Source organism: Rutidosis leptorrhynchoides, chromosome 2 (assembly GCF_046630445.1).
Source record: "Rutidosis leptorrhynchoides isolate AG116_Rl617_1_P2 chromosome 2, CSIRO_AGI_Rlap_v1, whole genome shotgun sequence".
NCBI classification, from domain to species: Eukaryota; Viridiplantae; Streptophyta; class Magnoliopsida; order Asterales; family Asteraceae; genus Rutidosis; species Rutidosis leptorrhynchoides.
This window is the reverse complement of record NC_092334.1, coordinates 406,755,699-406,776,702: the sequence shown is the minus strand read 5'-3', so window position 1 is coordinate 406,776,702 and position 21,004 is coordinate 406,755,699. Positions and strand designations below refer to the sequence as shown.

Here is a 21,004-nt window from a genome sequence, read left to right as displayed (position 1 = left end):
GACCCACAAAGGGACAATGAAACTTCACTGTGGCATGCGACATAACTGCACACAACCTTTAGTTGTAGTGCATAGCTAAAATGACAGAGACAAAATCCCCACACACCAATAAAATTATTATTATTATTATTATTATTATTATTATTATTATTATTATTACTAGTTTAATGCCCGCGAATTCGCGGGATTATGAAAGCAAAATTATAATATCGATATAATAAAATTGGTTGATATAATATATTCAACAAGTCTATGTCATCTTTTCAAAATCTAAGGACAAATAAAAAGTAAGCAATACAATCCCTTATGGTGTTCCAAAATATGTAAAAAAAAACAAACAAAACAAAATAAATAACATGCGCTTCAGTTTCAAGATTTTAAATTGCATTAGGAACTATTAGTTTGTTAAATTTGGCATTTCTTGAGATCCTCTAAATATAAACCCTCTAAATATGCTTCTTGGTATTATGAACCCTCCAAATATGCTTCTTGGTTTCTCATAGTTTTATCTTCTAATATAACATCTTCAGTCCTAGCAACAATGTTGAACGTCAAACCTTCCAACACTCTTGAACAACACTTGATATTGCTTGTCCCACATCCTACACATACATATATAACTTCTAATTTTGATTCAATTAAAAAAAAATGTTTCGTGTGATTGAAAAGTTACCTTGTTCATTTGAAACTTGCTTGTATCGAGTGTTGTTTGTGAGAGTCTGGGGTAACGTTGTTTCAAGCTAAACAACAAACTATCGGCTTGTTCAGATAGTATAACATTCTTATCACTCTTTTCTGTTTCACCCACGTGTAGTTTAACCAACTCCCATGATGATTATGAATAGCTTGCACATGCTTTACGTCTCCATGTATACATAGACGCCTCTACTGGATCAGCCAATTCAAGGGCTTCATGTTCCGAACTTATGTTGAGACTATCAAGTAGCATTTTCGACTCAATTACTTACAAATGGTTCGATTTTGGATTCGTGAAAATTCAGCAAGATATATAACAGAAGGGTCAGAAATAACCAAATGCATCTTTAATGCATAAACCCTCATAAATGTTTTATTTGCTGGTAGTTATAAAAAATGTAAGTGGCTGGACAAATTGTTCTCGTATCCCCATACGAAAGTTTACATTTTTACATGACCCATTTTGACCACTTACGCAACCCACACATATAGATATCTATAGTGTCTATTTTGACCCAAGAAAATGAAATCCCAACATAAAATAGTTTTCAACATTTCAATCCATACGAAAGTTTACTTTTTTATCTGACCCATTTTGACCATTTACGCAGCTCACCCATATAGGCATCTCTAGTGTCTTTTTTGACCCAAAAATATAAATTCCCAACATAAAAAAATAGAGTTATTGATAAATGTTAAACCTTAGGAAGAAACGCGATATTTGTTTGTGGGATTTCCATTCCTGCTAAAATGCTACTATTAATGGCCATTGCTGTTTTATGAATTTGATTCGCCAAATCGTGTTTTTGTCTCAAATGTTTTCTCGCATTTTCTGACAGACCTTCGGCAGCCACGCAAGGAACATGTAACCACCATTTTTCGTCTTTTCTCTGATGCGTAGGAAGTTTTCGAAATAGACGCATTATTCGACATGCTTCCTTTTTCCACGTACCAAAATTCTGTTTCTTGGAAACTTTTCCAATATTTCCTACAAAAAAAGGCACAAGGTCTTAATTAAAGAATCAATGTAATTTCTATATGTATAGTTAAAGAATTGGTCTTATTTAAAGCTCAAAACTTTGAACAAAAAAAGTTTCAGTCGACCCAACCCAACCGATGTAGCTGACATCACCCATTTCAGCCCCCTTTTGACACCTCTATAATAGAGGTTGACCTTAAATTTAAAGTTGTATATGAATGCAAGTTATAAAGATAAATAATATACAGACCATTGATTAGCATAATTACAATGGAATGTAAGTATAAATAAGTTCATACAGTGAGTTGTATTGAGATATGGATTGAACCGTCTCATAAAGTGAAGTTAATACATCTTCAGTAAATGCCACTCTTATGTCGTAAGAATAAGATGAAATAATAATAAAAAAATTATATGACAGTAATAACGCTTACCGTCTAATCCAATAGCGATGAACAAAAGTGATTCACAAGAACATTGATCTTGAAAAGCAATGGTACTTCAGTATATACTCTTGTGTCTTGATGAACCAAATATTAATGATCCACAGCTGCCTTTATAATTGAAAGAACAACAAACTTTATATTTGCACTCCTTATCATCTCAAAGAAATTAGTACCAGAATTGTCATGAGAAGCATCATTTAAATTGTCATACTTTAAACCTAGTAAGGTATAACAATCGTCCTTTATTAAAAGTGGCTTCATAATCTGGAATAATGTATTTGTCCAACACTGCCCTTATTTTGTTACCCTACGTTGAAAACAAAAAGTCCAAAAAGGTGATGCAAATGAAAACTTATGATCCAAAAAGGTGACTGCTAAAGCCAACAGTCACACATATAAAGATCCAGTAAAAGGCTTTGTACCTTGATAAAATCAGGCCATAGAAAAAAAAAAACAATTAAATGATTTACAACCCACAAGTCCTACTTTAGGAAATGATTGATGATATTGGATGCCTAATAAACAAAGTAACCTAAACTTAGCAGTCTAAAACTAGTGCACTAGCAACCGACACATTCTCTCTACAACGGTCTTAATCTAAATAATATTATTCTCTCCACCGCCACTCACCGTCGTCGCCGGAAACAAACCACCGTCTTCAGATCCATCTCTCAAACTCAATCTCCGATCATTACCAAATCTTAAAATCTGTGACGGTTCCGCTTTCATCTGAGCTGGCGGCATAGTTGCCGCCGGAGAAGAATTAGTCGCCGGAATTTTATTATCATCGGAACTTGACGACGATCGTTTCTTACGGATCGCACCGCCGACGGGAATTTTACGGAGAGTGCCGCCTTTAGTCGGATAAGGGAATTTTATTTGGGGATTTGTGGGTTTAATTGATAGACGGATAAGGCTTCTATGTTAGATGAAGCTATCGAATATCTCAAGCAACTTCAGCTTCGAGTTCAGGTATCCACTTCTTTGGTAATTAATTACTTAATTTTAAAAAATTTGTTGCATCTTTATTAATATCAATCAAAAAAAAAAAAAAAAAACGAGTAAGAACAAATGAGGATGGGATAAACTGGTGGTTGGTTGCTAGTCAACAACTGATAAGTGAATTTAAGATCGGATTTTGAAATACTCTTTTATCATGTCAAACATACCGACATCCCCTTTTACACCAAAAGCATCGAACAACCAATCCCAGTCGAAACAATCTTTCTTTGCTGATAACAAGCATATCCGATATCAGCCTATCAATCAGGGTATTTGGGTTAAAATTGATCATAATAAGCAAAACTCACCTTCAAAAAACCCTAACCCTAATTACAATAACCAGCAGAATCCAACCCACCTTGTCCGATCCAAATCTGGTCTCAATCATCACTCGACAAGGTTAAACTCATCCTACAATCAATTATACAACAACTTCAAAATACGGGAATCAGCCACCAACCTTATCAATCGTTATGGCAAGCCTTTTCCAGATGCGAATAATTCTAAAACAAATCAATTGCCAAAACCGATCGACAAGTCTAGAATTACTTCATACCTCTTCCACAACTTTCCCGAACACTGGTGTTCAACGGACTTATGGGATGTTTTCAAAAAATATGGCAATATCCACGAGGTTTACATCCCCAGGAAGATCTTAAAAAACGGAAGGAAGTTTGGTTTTGTTAGATTCTTAGACGTTCCAGATTACCACAAAGATTCTCTTGCGAGGAGACTAAGTCTCATTGTTGCGGGTGACAATTTACTCAAAGTATACAAGGCCCGTGATCCCGAAGGAAAGAAACAAGCTCCACAGCCTAACAATGCAAAATCGGGTTCTAGGAACAATGTTAAGGTTGCATTTAACTCACCTGTAGACGAAAGGAATTTCAAAGAAGTGGTCCTAAACAAGCAGGCTACAAACTACGGCATCCCCTCGATTAAGGTAAATTCTAATGATGATCTTATCCAAATACTTGGTCAAGCGGTTATTGCCAAAGTTAAAGATCTTGAATTCCTTGAATATTTTAATGAAATATGTGAAAGTGAAAACCTTGGTGGGTTTACTATCAAATACCTGGGCGGGCATGATCTAATGCTTATATTTGAGGAACCCAACCCGGCCCTAGACTTGATTAACAATTCGGAACACCCATTATGGAAATGGCTTGAAGATATAAACCCATGGGATCCCGAAATTTACAAAACCTCTGGTAGACTTGTTTATGTTAACATATTCGGGGTACCTATTACTTGTTGGTTAGAATCCACATTCATTGACATAGCAAAAAATTGGGGCGAGGTAATTGAAACGTTTAATTGCTCTATAACCAATGAGAACAACCAAGATTTATCGCATGGCTCGGTAATTATCAAAACAAACAATTTCTCACCGATAAACGGCCAAGTTATTATCAACCCCGGTGACGTCAATCAATCTAAGGCTTACATCATTGAAGTTCAAAACTTTTCTATGTTTAACACTTATGGTGATATCGATAATTCGTCGAATTGGGATGATGAAATTCTTTCGGACGATCACATTTCTGACGAAGAGTCCCACTTGGATTGTGAAAATCGAGTTGAAGGAAACGCTGAAAAGACCACCCGTAACAACAACCACGATCCCACGCCTCCTCACCAAACCTCCTCTAATTCCTCTAAACGAATGGATACTCGTCCCTTTAATAATAATGCCGATAACCAATCTCTCCAATCTCCTAGCATATCGAAACCCATCAACCACTTTGACACCACAAACCCTCACACCCATAATCCTTCCAATCCCGAAACTGTTTTAAATAATACTAGCTCTACAAAAGAAACTAGCCCATCGAATGAAACTGATCCAATTGAACCACCTCCTATTCCTGATTTTAATACAGCAAGGCCATATAATACCACCTCATATCAACCAAAACCAAAATCCATCCCTTTGGAGTCCACTGTAATCACGCAGCCCATTACCACCAATACCCCCCCAAGCCCACCAAGAGAGGATACCCTTGCAATCCCGCAGCCCAACACTGTTATTAACGGCCCATCGAATCAAGTAAATGATACCCCTGTTACACCTAGCCACATCTCGGGTAAATCTAATATGGACAGCTCACCTCAACACATTCTAACAAATGATTTATGCTCACCAATAGTGACACAAGAACATGCAGATTCTGTTCCCGAAACCCTCCCTCACCATACCACAAACGACACCCCCTGTACTACCCCTTTAAACCCTCAATCCAACTCTCCATTAAATTTTATGCCTGCCCCTAACGCTACACAACAAACAAATTCCGATCCTTTCAACCTCGAACCTTTACTTTATACGGGTAAAGAAATTTCTAAAAAGAGAAAAATTTCTAGCACCATCGCCAAACCTATCATTAAGTCAAAAAACACCTCTCAAAACCCAGATTTTAAAAGACCTAGATCCAATATGCTTTACATCAAACATCTAGCTAGAAGTGGCCAAAAGCTTAGAATCTCTCAACTGGCTAAACGTTGTAAGTCCTCGTCTAACGGTGGTGGTAGCACATCCTACTTCTCGAAGGGATCTCATATGGACATGGTACATAACAAAAAGACTAAAAAGACAGGTTCTACCTCTAGCAAAAGCTTGGATACGTTCGAATTCGGGAAAAGCATCGGGATTCGTCGCAACAACCCATGAATCCACCTCCGTCACATCGATTCTGTAAGTTTTTTCTCATGTGTACGATTTCTCTTAATATTCGGGGTATTGGACAAACGGGTAAAATAAGCTGGCTTAAACGTATTTGCTATAAAGAAAAACCATCAATTCTAGGCCTCCAGGAAACCAAATGCGGCCAAACACGTGACAACACCATTGAATCTTTCTGGGGTAATTCTGATTTTAAATTCGTCCAAAAGGATTCGGATGGTGCTTCCGGAGGTATCCTAACTATTTGGGATACTAATATCTTTTCGTTCAACTATGCTATTGAGGGTGAATTCTTTCTTGCAATTTGTGGCACGTGGGCGGGTCATGACTCTGAAATTGCCTTCATTAATGTTTATGGCCCCCATTCCCATTCAAAAAAACTTAGACTTTGGAGCGAACTCTCATCCCTTACTAACTCCCTTAATATCCCACACATTGTTTTTGGTGACTTCAACGAAGTAAGAAACAAAACAGAACGCATGAACACAGAGTATAATCTAAATTGGGCAGATAATTTTAATAACTTTATAAATAACTCTGGATTAATTGATCTTCCTTTAGGCGGTAAAAGGTTCACAAGGATTTGTGAAAAAACAATGAAGTTTAGTAAACTTGACCGATTCCTCATTTCCGATGGCATCTTCACTATCTGGCCCAACACATCCTCCAAAACTCTTGATCGGGACCTTTCTGACCACTGTCCCATTATCCTAAGAAATAACCTCCTCGATTCTGGCCCTAAGCCAATACGTGTCTTTGACACATGGCTAGATTTAAAAGATGCCGACACCATCATAGAAAAGGCTTGGTTGATCCCAATTAGTGGGAATAGGCCTGACTGCATTTTCCGTAACAAACTAAAAAACGTTAAATTAGAACTTAAAAAACATAGTAATCAACTTGATAACTTAGACTCCCAAATACGTGATCATCTTACTGAATGTAATAATTGGGAACAAACCGCCGAAACTAGACCTTTATCCGAAACTGAAAAACAAAAATGGATCGATGAAAAAATGCATCACATCGTCAAAGAAAAAAAGAAAACAAACATGCTTAAACAAAAATCCAGAATCAAATGGGCGCTTGAGGGTGACGAAAATTCGAAATACTTTCATAACTATATCAAAAGAAGAACAAGTAAAAACAACATCCACGGGCTCTCAATTAATGGTACATGGACTGAAGATCCTAATCTAATAAAACAAGAAGCATATTCCTATTTTAACAACATCTTCCGATCCAAACACTTACGTGACGAATGCCCTTTCGATCATGTTTCACATCTTGAATACATTTCTTCCTTGGACAATCAACTCCTAGAAGCTAAATTTAACGAAAAAGAAATATGGGAAGCCATATGTAATTGCGATAGCTCTAAAGCTCCTGGGCCGGACGGTTTCAACATGAGATTCTTTAAAAAACATTGGGAACTGATTAAAACCGACCTCATTAAATCTCTAGATTGGTTCTGGGAAAACTCAGAAATCTCCAAAGGATGTAATGCATCTTTCTTCACATTAGTCCCGAAAAAACCCAACCCAATCGGATTAAATGAATATCGCCCAATCTGTCTAATAGGTAGCTACTATAAAATTCTCACCAAAATACTCTCCAATCGCCTTGCCATGGTCATTCATAAAATCATTGGTAGTGAACAAACAGCTTTCCTCAAAGGTCGAAATATCCTAGATAGTGTCCTAATTGCAAACGAAATAATTGATGAATTAAAACGTAAAAAACAAAAAGGTTTAATCTTTAAAGTTGACTTCGAAAAGGCATTTGACTGCATTGAGTGGGACTTTCTATTTAAAACCATGCACTTCATGGGTTTTGGTCCAAAATGGATTGGTTTCATTCGGGCATGCCTTTGGTCATCATCTATTTCTGTACTAATCAATGGCTCTCCCACCAAAGAATTTTCCCCTGAAAGGGGAATTCGACAAGGTGACCCCATTTCGCCATTCCTGTTCATCATTGTTGCTGAAGGTCTTAACATACTTGTCAAAAGAGCATTAGCCAATGGTCATTTGCAAGGATTAAAGATCGGACATGACAATCTCAATATTACACACCTCCAATATGCTGATGATACAATCTTCTTCGGAGAATGGAATAAAAGAAACGCCAAATATATCTCCAAACTACTAAAATGTTTTGAAAATATTTCAGGCCTCAAAGTTAACTTCCGTAAAAGCAAACTTTACGGTATAGGTACATCTACGACCGAAACCGAACAAATGGCTTGCTACATGAACTGCTCTGCGGGTCATACCCCGTTCTCCTATCTTGGACTTCCTATTGGTGTACCCACATCTCACGCCTCCTCGTGGCAGCCGATCGTTGAGAAATTCGACAAAAGGCTTTCAGATTGGGCTGCTAAATCTATTTCTTTCGGAGGTCGACTTACGACCATCAAATCAATTCTTAGTAGTATCCCATTATACTACTTCTCCTTATTTCATGCACCATCCGCTATCCTTAAGATACTTGAATCTAAAAGACGGAAATTCTTCTGGGGAGGATCTTCAAACGATAATAAAATTAATTGGATCAAATGGGACCAAATAATTTTGCCATACGATTGTGGGGGTTTAAACGTGGGGTCCCTCTTTGCTAAAAACATATCATTACTTTGTAAATGGTGGTGGCGTTTTAAAAACGAAGATAATGCATTATGGGTAAAAATAATCAAAAGCATTTATGGGCCGGGGGGAGGGTTGGATACTAACTTTTTATGCAGGAACATTTCAGGTCGCACCATTTGGAAAGAGATTATTAAAGCTGGAAAAGTTGCTGACAATATAGGCACAACCTTCACATCCTCGATTTCAAAGCGCATAGGAAATGGCACATCAATAAGCTTCTGGCATGATATATGGATCGGATCTGAGTGCTTAAAAGATACATTTCATAGACTATTCATGTTGGAATCCCGCAAAGAAGCAACTGTTGCTGATAGAATAATGAACGTTAACTCTACCTCGATCGGAAATTGGGATTGGTCCCGCCCTCCTAGTGGTCGTGCAAAGGATTATCTCACGGAACTCAACAACCTAATAACATCTGTTATTATTTCAGATCGCCCCGACTCATGGAAATGTTCCCTTGACACATCCGGCATCTACACTTCAGCAGCACTGTCAAATCTGATCAATAAGCTTAAATACGGCACAAACTCTAGAAACCTTTCACTACCTCAAAACAAATTCGTTCCACAAAAGATATTCATTTTCTCATGGAGGGCCGTTCAACAAAAAATCCCGGTTAGAAGCGAACTCGATAAAAAAGGAATTGACCTTCACACCATCTTATGTCCCTTATGTGAGCACCAAATTGAAACCATTGATCACGCGTTGTTAAATTGTCAAAAAGTATCTTCAATATGGATACAATTTCTCGATTGGTGGAATCAAAACAACATAAGAATCTCTAACATCAATGATGCCATCATCTCGGATCAAGGCATATCACATAATTCCATTGGTTCTGCAATATGGCAAGCTGCTAAATGGATTGCGTGCTACATTATTTGGAAACATAGGAACTTAAAGATTTTTTCCGGAAAAATATGGAACCCCGCTGTGATAATCTCCGAGATCCAATCTCAAAGCTTTAGCTGGATCTCAAATCGTTCACGGAAGAAAACACCTATCGATTGGCATCAATGGCTACTCAACCCGTCATTTTACGTGTCACCTCCTTCAAACCGCATAGGCGTCGGTTAACATAACTTAATTCAAATCGGGATGGTTTCGTTATTCTATATAGCCTATGTGGGTTAGATTAAATGGGTTGGTTGTGTGTCAACTTTGTAGTCGCTTGATCGGCACGGTTGTCCCCTCCTTCCCCGCTTGTTGTTCTTTTACGCAAGTTCGTCCCTCGTAGTGTTATCTAGTCTACGTCTCCCCCGATCATAAGTTCAGATAATTATTCCATATTTTCTCAGCTGATCCGTTTCGTTTATAGCATTGTATAAAAGCATATAGGGACTTGTATTGTAATATTCCATATAATAATAATAATATTTTTGCTTTTCAAAAAAAAAAAGTAACCTAATTTTCGATTTATATAGGGCAGTAATAGTGTACAAATCTTCATTAAGTAGTGACATCATATAAAGATCACATTTTGCTAGAGGAACAGTGAGCTATGATGTGTTAAATTTATTGTAAAATCATCATCATCATATATTCATATGCATCAACACAATATATTATATAATATATAATATAATATAAAAATTGAAAATATGACGAAATAATACCTGGAATTCAAGTGAAAAGGGATTATGAAAACCTCTTTTGGGCATTCTACGTCTCAATGGAGTTTGACCACCTTCAAAACCAAATTTATGAGTTCCTCTCGCTTTCTGACCTTTATGACCCCGACCCGCTGTTTTTCCATTACGTGACTCGATTCCACGTCCTTTTCTAGTTTTTTATTGTGTTGTAACTTTGTTATTTTGCAAATCCATTAACTGTAATCAACATCTATATCTATATATTACAAAATCACATTATATTTTACATCATTATCCATCTATAAAAGTACATTATGTTAAATTAATGATAACATATTCTGATTGACGTATGGTGAGCAAACCTTTAATTTTACGACTATCATCCTTGAGATTGAGTTAATAGTGCTATTCGAAATTAGTGAATAATCGTTTGATCTATCATTGATCTCCACGAAGAATCAGTGATTAATTTGATTGAATCGGATGCTGTTGATGTATTTGTATATGAATGCAAGTGTTAGGGTTGTGTGTTTTTGAAGGGAATTTAGGGTTTTTTCAGTAGATGGAAGTGAATGGTTAGGATTGCAGAACCCCTATTTTACTTTTAAGATACCGGCCAAAATTCAATTAGATGGGTATTTTTGTAATTAAACAATTCAAAGCTAGGATTATGAGGTCATTAGTTAGATTATGAAAAAATTAAGGGTCTAGATCATTAATGATTAATTTAATGGATGGCTAAGATTAGTGGTGGCTAGTTTAAATGATCTATTTAACACTTTGTTATTATAATATAAAGAGATTATTATTATTATTATTATTATTATTATTATTATTATTATTATTATTATTACTACTACTATTACTATTATTATTATTATTATTATTATTACAACAACAACAATACCCAATTCTACCAAAATGGAGTATGGGAGTTATTATTATTATTATTATTATTATTATTATTATTATTATTATTAAATCACATAATTTTCACTTTATTATTGTTTAACTTTTTTCCTTATTACAGATTAACCACGTAACTCATTTTCTAATAAATGTTTTATTGTTTATATATATATATATATATATATATATATATATATATATATATATATATATATATATATGGGTAGGATCAATGGGGAAGTAACCAATCGGGGGGAAGCAAAAAAAATTTTCTTTTCGTTTTTTTTTTTTTGGAATTTTTTTCAGGCATCAAGATCACACGAAAATATGAATATTTAGAAAAGACACTTCGTGATGAATGTTATTATTTAGGCGGGAAAACGATCGACAAAAATAACATTCAAGATAATATTGATCGTGAAAAATGTTAACGTTTTTTTCTTCATGTTTTGTGAAGTAAAATTTAGCCCGATTTAGAGTTTAGGATTTTGGGTTTAGGGTTAGGTGTTTTGGGTTTAGTCCCTAAACCCAAAACCCCAAACCCTAAACCATAAAGCCTAAACCCTAAACTCTAAACCGTTCGTGTTAAAAACTCAATCTAAATCCTAAATCTAAACCCTAAATTTCTAAACCCTAATATCTAAACCCTATAAACCCCTAATATCTAAACCCTAATATCTAAAACCTCAACATACGCTCGAAAAACACGATAATTTTTATATATTACTTTTTCGAGCGTTTTTCCGCCAAAATAAAAACATTTATCACAAAGTGTCTTTATTAAATGTTCATATTTTCATCCAATCTATAATGTTCGTGAACAAAGTTTTTTTTAAAAACGAAAAAAAAAATTGTTTCCCCCTGCTTCCCCCCGATTGGTTACTTCCCCCTTGATCCTACTGTGACGACCCGAAAATTTTCGATCAAATTTAAACTTTATTCTTATATAATTTCGACACAGTAAGCAAAGTCTGTAAAGTTGAATCTCAAAATTTTTGGAACAGTTTATATGGATGCATTTAACCTTCGACTGATCCCGACGATTCACGAACAATTGTGTGAAAACAAATATGTATATATATATATATATATATGTATATATATATATATATATATATATATATATATATATATATATATATATATATATATATATATATATATGTATATATATATATATATATAAATGAAAATTTAGAATTTATTATGTAAAATAATAAATAGAATAATTAAGTTACTATTAAAAAGAATATATATATATATATATATATATATATATATATATATATATATATATATATATATATATATATATACATATGATAGTATTATCTACATATATATGAGATTGCTATCAATAATTATGATATTGAAACTAAACATTTAATAAATATTAAATTGAGATGTAATTTGAAGTAATATATGATTTAATTGATTAAGATAAATAGGTAAAATAATATAAGATATAATAAATTTATTAATATATATATATATATATATATATATATATATATATATATATATATATATATATATATGGCTACAAAGTTAGTAACACTCAATTGTCAGTCGTTTGATATTAAACATAGTTAAAAATGAATACTTATAAATATAAAATATATATAGTCGTAAGTTATTATATACTATATTTACATAATCTCTACACATAATCATTATAGGTACATTATATATATATATATATATATATATATATATATATATATATATATATATATATATATATATATATATATATATATATACAAAATGAATCTAAGTAAACATTAGTATGTTAATATTAACTTATTATTATATTATTATTATTATTATTATTATTATTATTATTATTATTATTATTATTATTATTACTATCATCATTAATATTATTAGTATCATTTTTGTTGTAATGAATTATTATTATCATTAATATAACTACTAATAATATTATTAGTGTTATTAATATTATTATTATTATTATGATTAATTATTATTATAATTACTAAAAATTATCATTCTCATTTAAAAATATTATTATCATAATTTTTATTACTTTTATTATTGTTAATATTATTGTAGTAATATTATTATTAATGTATATATATTTTTTACTACTAATAATAATTCATAATATATAAAACTAAAATTATTACGCGTATAAGAATCACATCAGTCTTTAATTTTTTTTTTATCGTTCTTTCCTTGTCTCCTTGTTCATATCGACCTAACTTCAACATCATACAACCAATCAAATCACATTATTGACAAAAGTTATTCATTCATCCACTATCAAAATCAATTATATCTACGATTTCTGTTTTTATCTGATAGAATATAAGAGTTTATATAGCATAGGTACCTCTGCTCGCATTATTTTTTACTAAAAACTCAAATCTGAATCGTTTTTAAAAAATCTTCAAATGTAATTGTGTTATGAATCATTCACTTGAACTTACTGCAAAATATGAATTTCAAATTCTTCAAAACAAGATCGAATTTAAGAGTCAAAGTTTTTGAAACAAAAAGTCAACTTTCGTTCTTCAATCAAATTCGAACTTTCTGTGATGATTCAAGTTAAATTAACGATTCCAATAGGTTCTAGGATTGTTTTGGAATATATTTCGTGTTATAAAAATTGTCTAAAACATCCTCAAAAAACGAAATCGAATATTTTTTTTTCCTTTATGAGCTGCGACAGCAGCATTTTGTTTTAATTTTTTTTTTATTTTTTATTTTCCTTTCAATCCATTGGTTTCAATTAAATGTCTTTGTTTCGATTTTAAAATCCTAACTTTAATTAGTAACTAAATTCTCGATTGTGGGATTGATTTCTATGGTTTGAGCTTTTGAAGAAGGAGCAAGATATAGAACAAAATAGTTACGGGTTTTATATATTTGAGTAGCAACTTAATTCAGGAAAAACAGATTAGATCAGACGGTTTAGGGTGTTAGTGGGTATCCAGGAGGTCACGGGTTCGAGCCACTCATGGGCTGTTTTTATTTTGGAATTCACTTTTTTTTAGGTAGTCTTATTTATTTACTTATTATTATTATTATTATTATTCTTATTACTCATTAATATTAAATATTCTTACTATCATTATTATTATTATTAATATGATTATTATTGTTATGATATTTATTGTTATTGTTATTATTACACTTATCATTAATGCTTTTTTTTTAAGTATTAGAACTATTATTATTATTAGTATTATTATTTTAAGTATTATGGATATTAGTTATTACCGCTATTATTACTAATATAAGTATTAATTATCATTTATTATTAGTATTATTATCATAACCCTAGTTGCAATTATGATTATGAGTATTATTAATGTTGTTACTAATACTATTATCAATAAAAGTATTTTTATTAAGTAATACGATTAATAATATTATCATTCTTAATAAGATTTCTATTATTATAAGTATCAGTATTAACATAAATATCATTATTAACAATATCATTATTATTATAAGTATTATTATTATTATTATTATTATTACCATTATTACTAAAAGTAATATTATTTTCAACCCTGTCATTTTTGTTAAAACTAATAATATTATTAAAAGTAACATTTTTACTATCATTATTATTATTATTATTATTATTATTATTATTATTATTATTATTATTATTATTATTATTAGTAGTATTAACAATATCATTATTAATAATTATTATTAAAATTATTATTATTATGATTATGAAAATAAAGGATTTAAAGATATTATTAAGGTTATAAGTATAAAAATAAAAATTACATATACAAAAATATATTTAAATTACATAACTTAATTATATTAATATTTCTATATATAAAAATGAAAATATATAAATAAATAATGAAACTTATAAATTAATAAATATAACAAATATATCATTAATAATAATATATAGAAATATTCGATTACAAGAATATGTTTTAATTTATAAATGAATGATATAGGTTCGTGAATCCGAGGCCAACCCTGCATTGTTCAGTTTCGTCGTATGAATATTTTTACTACAAAATATTGGATTGTGAGTTTCATTTGCTCCCTTTTTAAATGCTTTTGCAATATATATATTTTGGGACTGAGAATACATGAGCTATTTTTATAAATGTTTGACAAAATAGACACAAGTACTCAAAATCACATTCTATGGTTGGATTATCGAATCGAATATCACCCTTTTAGCTTGGTAACCTAAGAATTAGGGAACAGACACCCTAATTGACGTGAATCCTAAAGGTAGATCTATGGGCATTAACTCCCCCATACTGGAAAATGGTATGCTTTAGTACTTCGAGTTTATATTATACAGATGGATTTCTGTTTTGAGGATATCCTATATGCATGATGTTAATGTCAGTTACCAGGTGTTCAATCCATATGAATGATTTTTAAACACTTGCGAGTGTATGATTATTGAATAAAGAAAATCTTGTGGTCTATTAAAATTATGGAAATGATTGATTACGATAAACCTATGAACTCACCAACCTTTTGGTTGACACTTGAAAACATGTTTATTCTCAGGTATGAAAGAAATCTTCCGCTGTGCATTTGCTCATTTTAGAGATATAACTTGGAGTCATTCATGACATATTTCAAAAGACGTTGCATTCGAGTCGTTGAGTTCATCAAGAATATTACTAAGTCATTTATAGTTGGATATATTATGAAATGGTATGCATGCCGTCAACTTTCGATGAGATGAAAGTTTGTCTTTTAAAAACGAATGCAATGTTTGTAAAATGTATCATATAGAGGTCAAGCACCTCGCGATGTAACCAAATGTAATGTATTCGTCCAGATGGATTAGGACGGGTCATTAGAGTTGGTATCAGAGCGATGGTCTTAGCGAACCAGGTCTTGCATTAGTGTGTCTAATTGATAGTTGCTTAGATGCATTAGTGAGTCTGGACTTCGACCGTGTCTGCATGTCAAAAGTTTTGCTTATCATTTCGTGTCGAAAATTACCTGCTTATCATTCTTAGTCTAGACACGTCTTACTGCATTTAGTGCATCGATAGTGTATAGACAAAATTCATATCTTAGCGTATCTGATGATTCATATCTTAGCGTATCTGTTACTGTAGACTTGCCTGGCATATTCCGTAAATCTCTCCGTAATCTACGCAACCTTTTGTCATATATATATATATATATATATATATATATATATATATATATATATATATATATATATATATATATATAGGTATTCTATGTAAAAAGAATATCATCCGATATCCAAAAATCATTTCATATCGAAAAATCCTTTATTCAATCGTACGAAATGGAACTCGCCACTAGTTCAAGTCCCTCGGATTCCGACATGGAGTCCCACTCAAGCTCCGAAAGCAGTGTGACCGGAATGGACCAACCAATCAGCCATCATCTATTCTGGATGAATTGGGGCTGGGTTCGTAGCCTACTTAGTCATTGGATACAAGAAGAAGGCGATCCCTTTCATCCACCATATTGTCCTCTTGGGCGAAGAACCTGACGCACTTACCGGCGAACATGTCCGAAACACCATTTTCTCTCTCATTTCCAGAGTATCTCGTCATGATTATATACTAAACCAAATTCTAGATTTTATTTATCCGCTCGTCCGAACCGACAATCACCCCGGTGTAATAGAAGAAGTCAACGAGCTTCGTGCCCGGGTTACGGCTTTGGAGAATATGGTGCAAAGATTACAAGCACCAACGGCAACACCAGCAGCATAACCAGTACCACCACCAACAGCATCATCCGCATCCCACACCTCGACATCACAATCTGTACCTCGAGCATCAACATCGTACTTACCCTAGATACCAAGGAGTACTAATAAGAATCAACGATGAAGTATTGATTCATAACTTCATTGGAGAACTATTAGGCGGCGATTATGTAATCTCTAAAGTTTTAGAGATTATTTATTTTAGCTCAAACCAAAAAGCAAATGAGATTAATATCATATTAACTCATAAATCCATGATTACATCTGAAGAAAATATACATGTATATATGTTTTCATAAGGATTGTAAACTCATAAATCTATGATTACATCTGAAGAAAATATACATGTATATATGTTTTCATAAGGATTGTAATTAAAAATTCTTTTGTACAAACTGTTAATGGTGAAAATATTTTAACGTGTAGGTAATGCCCGAGGAATATTTAGATTTCACATTAATAAGTTACACTGTACATTTCTTCGAATATGATTCAACAGTCATTTACTATCCTACTTACATCAACCGATATACGTATTCGTTCACCATAGAATAACCATTTTCATTCAACTTCATATTTGGATTTTGACTTATCAGAATCCAACAAGTGGCATAATGAAGAAAACATTGGACAAAATAAAATTTGTTAGAAACAAACAAATTAACTATGAGAAATTCTGTTAAGAATCCACGCTAACAAAGTCCTAGCTAATTGTTCATAGCTAACTGTTAATTTCTTATTACATTTATTTATCGCAATTTAATTATCGCAATTTATTTATCGCAATTTAAATTCTCGCAATTTTATTTATTGTCATTTAATTTCTGTTATTTATTTTACGCACTTTAAATATCGGGACACGTATACAAGGTTTTGACATATCATATCGACGCATCTATATGTATTATTTGGAATAACCATAGACACTCTATATGCAGTAATGTTCGAGTTAGCTATACAGGGTTGATGTTGATTCTACAATAATATATATACTTTGAGTTGTGATTGAGTCTAAGACATGTATATAATGGGTCACGACACATATTAATTAATTCGAATGTTATATATTAAACTATATATGAATTATTGAATTAATAATTCTGGACTGCTAACTATGGACTGCCAACATTGGACAATTAAAATGAATTAAAATATTGATTATAACATATGAAACTAAACAATCCTTCAAGTTTGCCACTTGATTTCATCTTAAACCTCATTTGTATCTTGACGATTACAATCTGCGTTCAAACCTTTCATGATTCTTGAAAACACCTCAATCGAGAGGATGAACCAACCGCACTTCATCTACGGAAGAAAAGATTGATGCATATAGTTATGCACCTGAAAAACTTTCAGAAACTGAGAAAATGTTTAACACGTAGCTGTGTTAATTCCTTTAGTGTTATTATTACCCAAAATAAATTGGTAATCCCTTTCAAAGTAACAAATTTTGTCACAGCTCCAGCAAGTTAATTTCGACTTTTTGTTCGAAACAACCTTATTATAATCTTGATATATCTGTCTGCTCTTTTATTGTTACCGGGGAACCTTTTATATTCCACCATATTGCCATAAGCGTTTAATTATCTAAAAACAAAATTATCTTGAAACCACCTCGGATTGATAACCGATGATTCATATATGGTAGCATTAAATGCAGAGGAAACAGCAAAATCGTAGATGGTCTAAACGGCCAAAAGTTTGATAATAAAGAATGGAATGTTAGGAACGCTCGATAGAAAATTTGGTACTGAAAAACTGATTGAGCTAATCATGAAGGAGACCAAGGACCAAACCCTATATTCAAAGAATCCAGGTAATTCTGGATCCGATGAAAACTTTAGAGAATATCCTGCTCCGAAGTCATGTTAAGATCTTGCGAAAAAAATTTCTTTATCAACTTTCGAACTTAGAAATTTCAAAATATCATCATAAATATCTTCGATACTTCTGAAGATATTTTCATAAATATTCTCGTCCGAAATTATATACCTCTTCGTGCTATCTGTAATACATTATATTGGAAGTTTCTGTAAAATCTAAGTATAAACTATGAATGAAATCTGAAGTAGTGTTGGGAACTGAAGTATGAGTTAGTATAATATAATGACATTTGATCAACGTGATTATATTACAGTAAGTCATGCTGAGTTTCTAATGAAACGTGATGATTCACAGACCATAACATCATCATGTGCCATGTTACACAACTCTTACATTCTATCTAATCTATAGACATATCAAGAACATATTTTTCTGATAGTTCTATCTTTTCTCTTGAATTCTGGTAATTTGACAAATCAAATCGTGCTATTACGTTCTTTCTTGTTTGGAACATTAAGTTCATTCGAAACTGCATACCTACGAATTATGGACCGTTATTCGCTTTAATAGAGGTCGAGAAGATAATAAAAAGGCAAGCAGCTCCAAAATATAAGAGAAAATATAAGACGGAGGTTACAAACCGTGAATATTAATAAGAATAGCAATATAAAGACACAGTATAATTAAGAATAGTATCACTCCAAGGTAATAGTAGAAGTAAACAGATTTTTCTGGTGGAAGATTGAAAAGAAGGATGACAGAAATGATAATTAGGAAAATAAAAAGGATTAGAATTGGATTAAGCATTTTCACAATCTTTTGGATGTATGAACTAAGAAAGAAATTATAGAAATGGTAAAAATAATGGAACGGAAAAAGTTTAATTTATAATGAAAATATCAGACAGGGTAATCGAGGCAGATCAACGTATTTAATTATAGAGATCTTAATTTCCTTATTCGCCGAAAAATCAAATCTTTTAGATTTCGAAGATTTTCTTTAAATCCCTTGAATTCCAGAATTCAACCCTGACTATGTCAAAAACTAAGACGAATCTCTATTCACTCTTTTGTGATAGCTTCACTCGTACTTTTCGAGTAATCGAATTATTTTATCCATATTACTCAACAGTAATAAAACTCTATTTATCAGCTCATATTCGTCAGGAAAACATTCTTATTGTGGGGCATGACGATTTCAATCAAATTTCGGGACGAAATTTCTTTAACGGGTAGGTACTGTGACGACCCGGAAATTTTCGATCAAATTTAAACTTTATTCTTATATGATTTTGACACAATAAGCAAAGTCTGTAAAGTTGAATCTCAATATCTTTGGAACAGTTTATATGGATGCATTTAACCTTCGACTGATCCCGACGATTCACGAACAAATGTGTGTAAACAAATATGTATATATATATATATATATATATATATATATATATATATATATATATATATATATATATATATATGAAAGTAGAATTAGGATATAAAATATATATATATATATATATATATATATATATATATATATATAAATATACATATGATAGTATTATCTACATATATATGAGATTGCTATCAATAATTATGATATTGAAACTAAACATTCAATAAATATTAAATTGAGATGTAATTTGAAGTAATATACGATTTAATTGATTGAGATAAATAGATAACATAATATAAGATATAATAAATTTATTAAAATAAATTTATATATAAATATATATATATATATATATATATATATATATATATATATATATATATATATATATATATATATGGCTACAAAGTTAGTAACACTCAATTGTCAGTAGTTTGATATTAAACAAAGTTAAAAATGAATACTTATAAATATACAATATATATAATCGTAAGTTATTATATACGGAGTAGTATATTTACATAATCTCTACACATAATCATTATAGGTACATTTTATATATATATATATATATATATATATATATATATATATATATATATATATAAAATGAATCTAAGTAAACATTAGTATGTTAATATTAACTTATTATATTATTATTATTATTATTATTATTATTATTATTATTATTACTATCATCATTAATATTATTAGTATCATTTTTGTTGTAATGAATTATTATTATCATTAATATAACTACTAATACTATTATTAGTGTTATTAATATTATTATTATTATTATGATTAATTATTATTATATTTACTAAAAATTATCATTCTCATTTAAAACTATTATTATCATTATTTTTATTACTTTTATTATTGTTAATATTATTGTAGTAATATTATTATTAATGTATATATATTTATTACTACTAATAATAATTCATAATATATAAAACTAAAATAATTACGCGTATAAGAATCACATCAGTCTTTAATTTTTTTTATCGTTCTTTCCTTGTCTCCTTGTTCATGTCGACCTAACTTCAACATCATACAACCGATCAAATCACATTATTGATAAAAGTTATTCGTT

At 31.3% G+C, this 21,004-nt stretch overlaps 1 pseudogene; it reads right to left on the bottom strand.

Annotated features, from left to right (window-relative positions):
• Positions 1-465: 465 nt before the first annotated feature.
• Positions 466-2,865, bottom strand: LOC139894237 (rop guanine nucleotide exchange factor 3-like; annotated as a pseudogene).
• Positions 2,866-21,004: the final 18,139 nt, after the last annotated feature.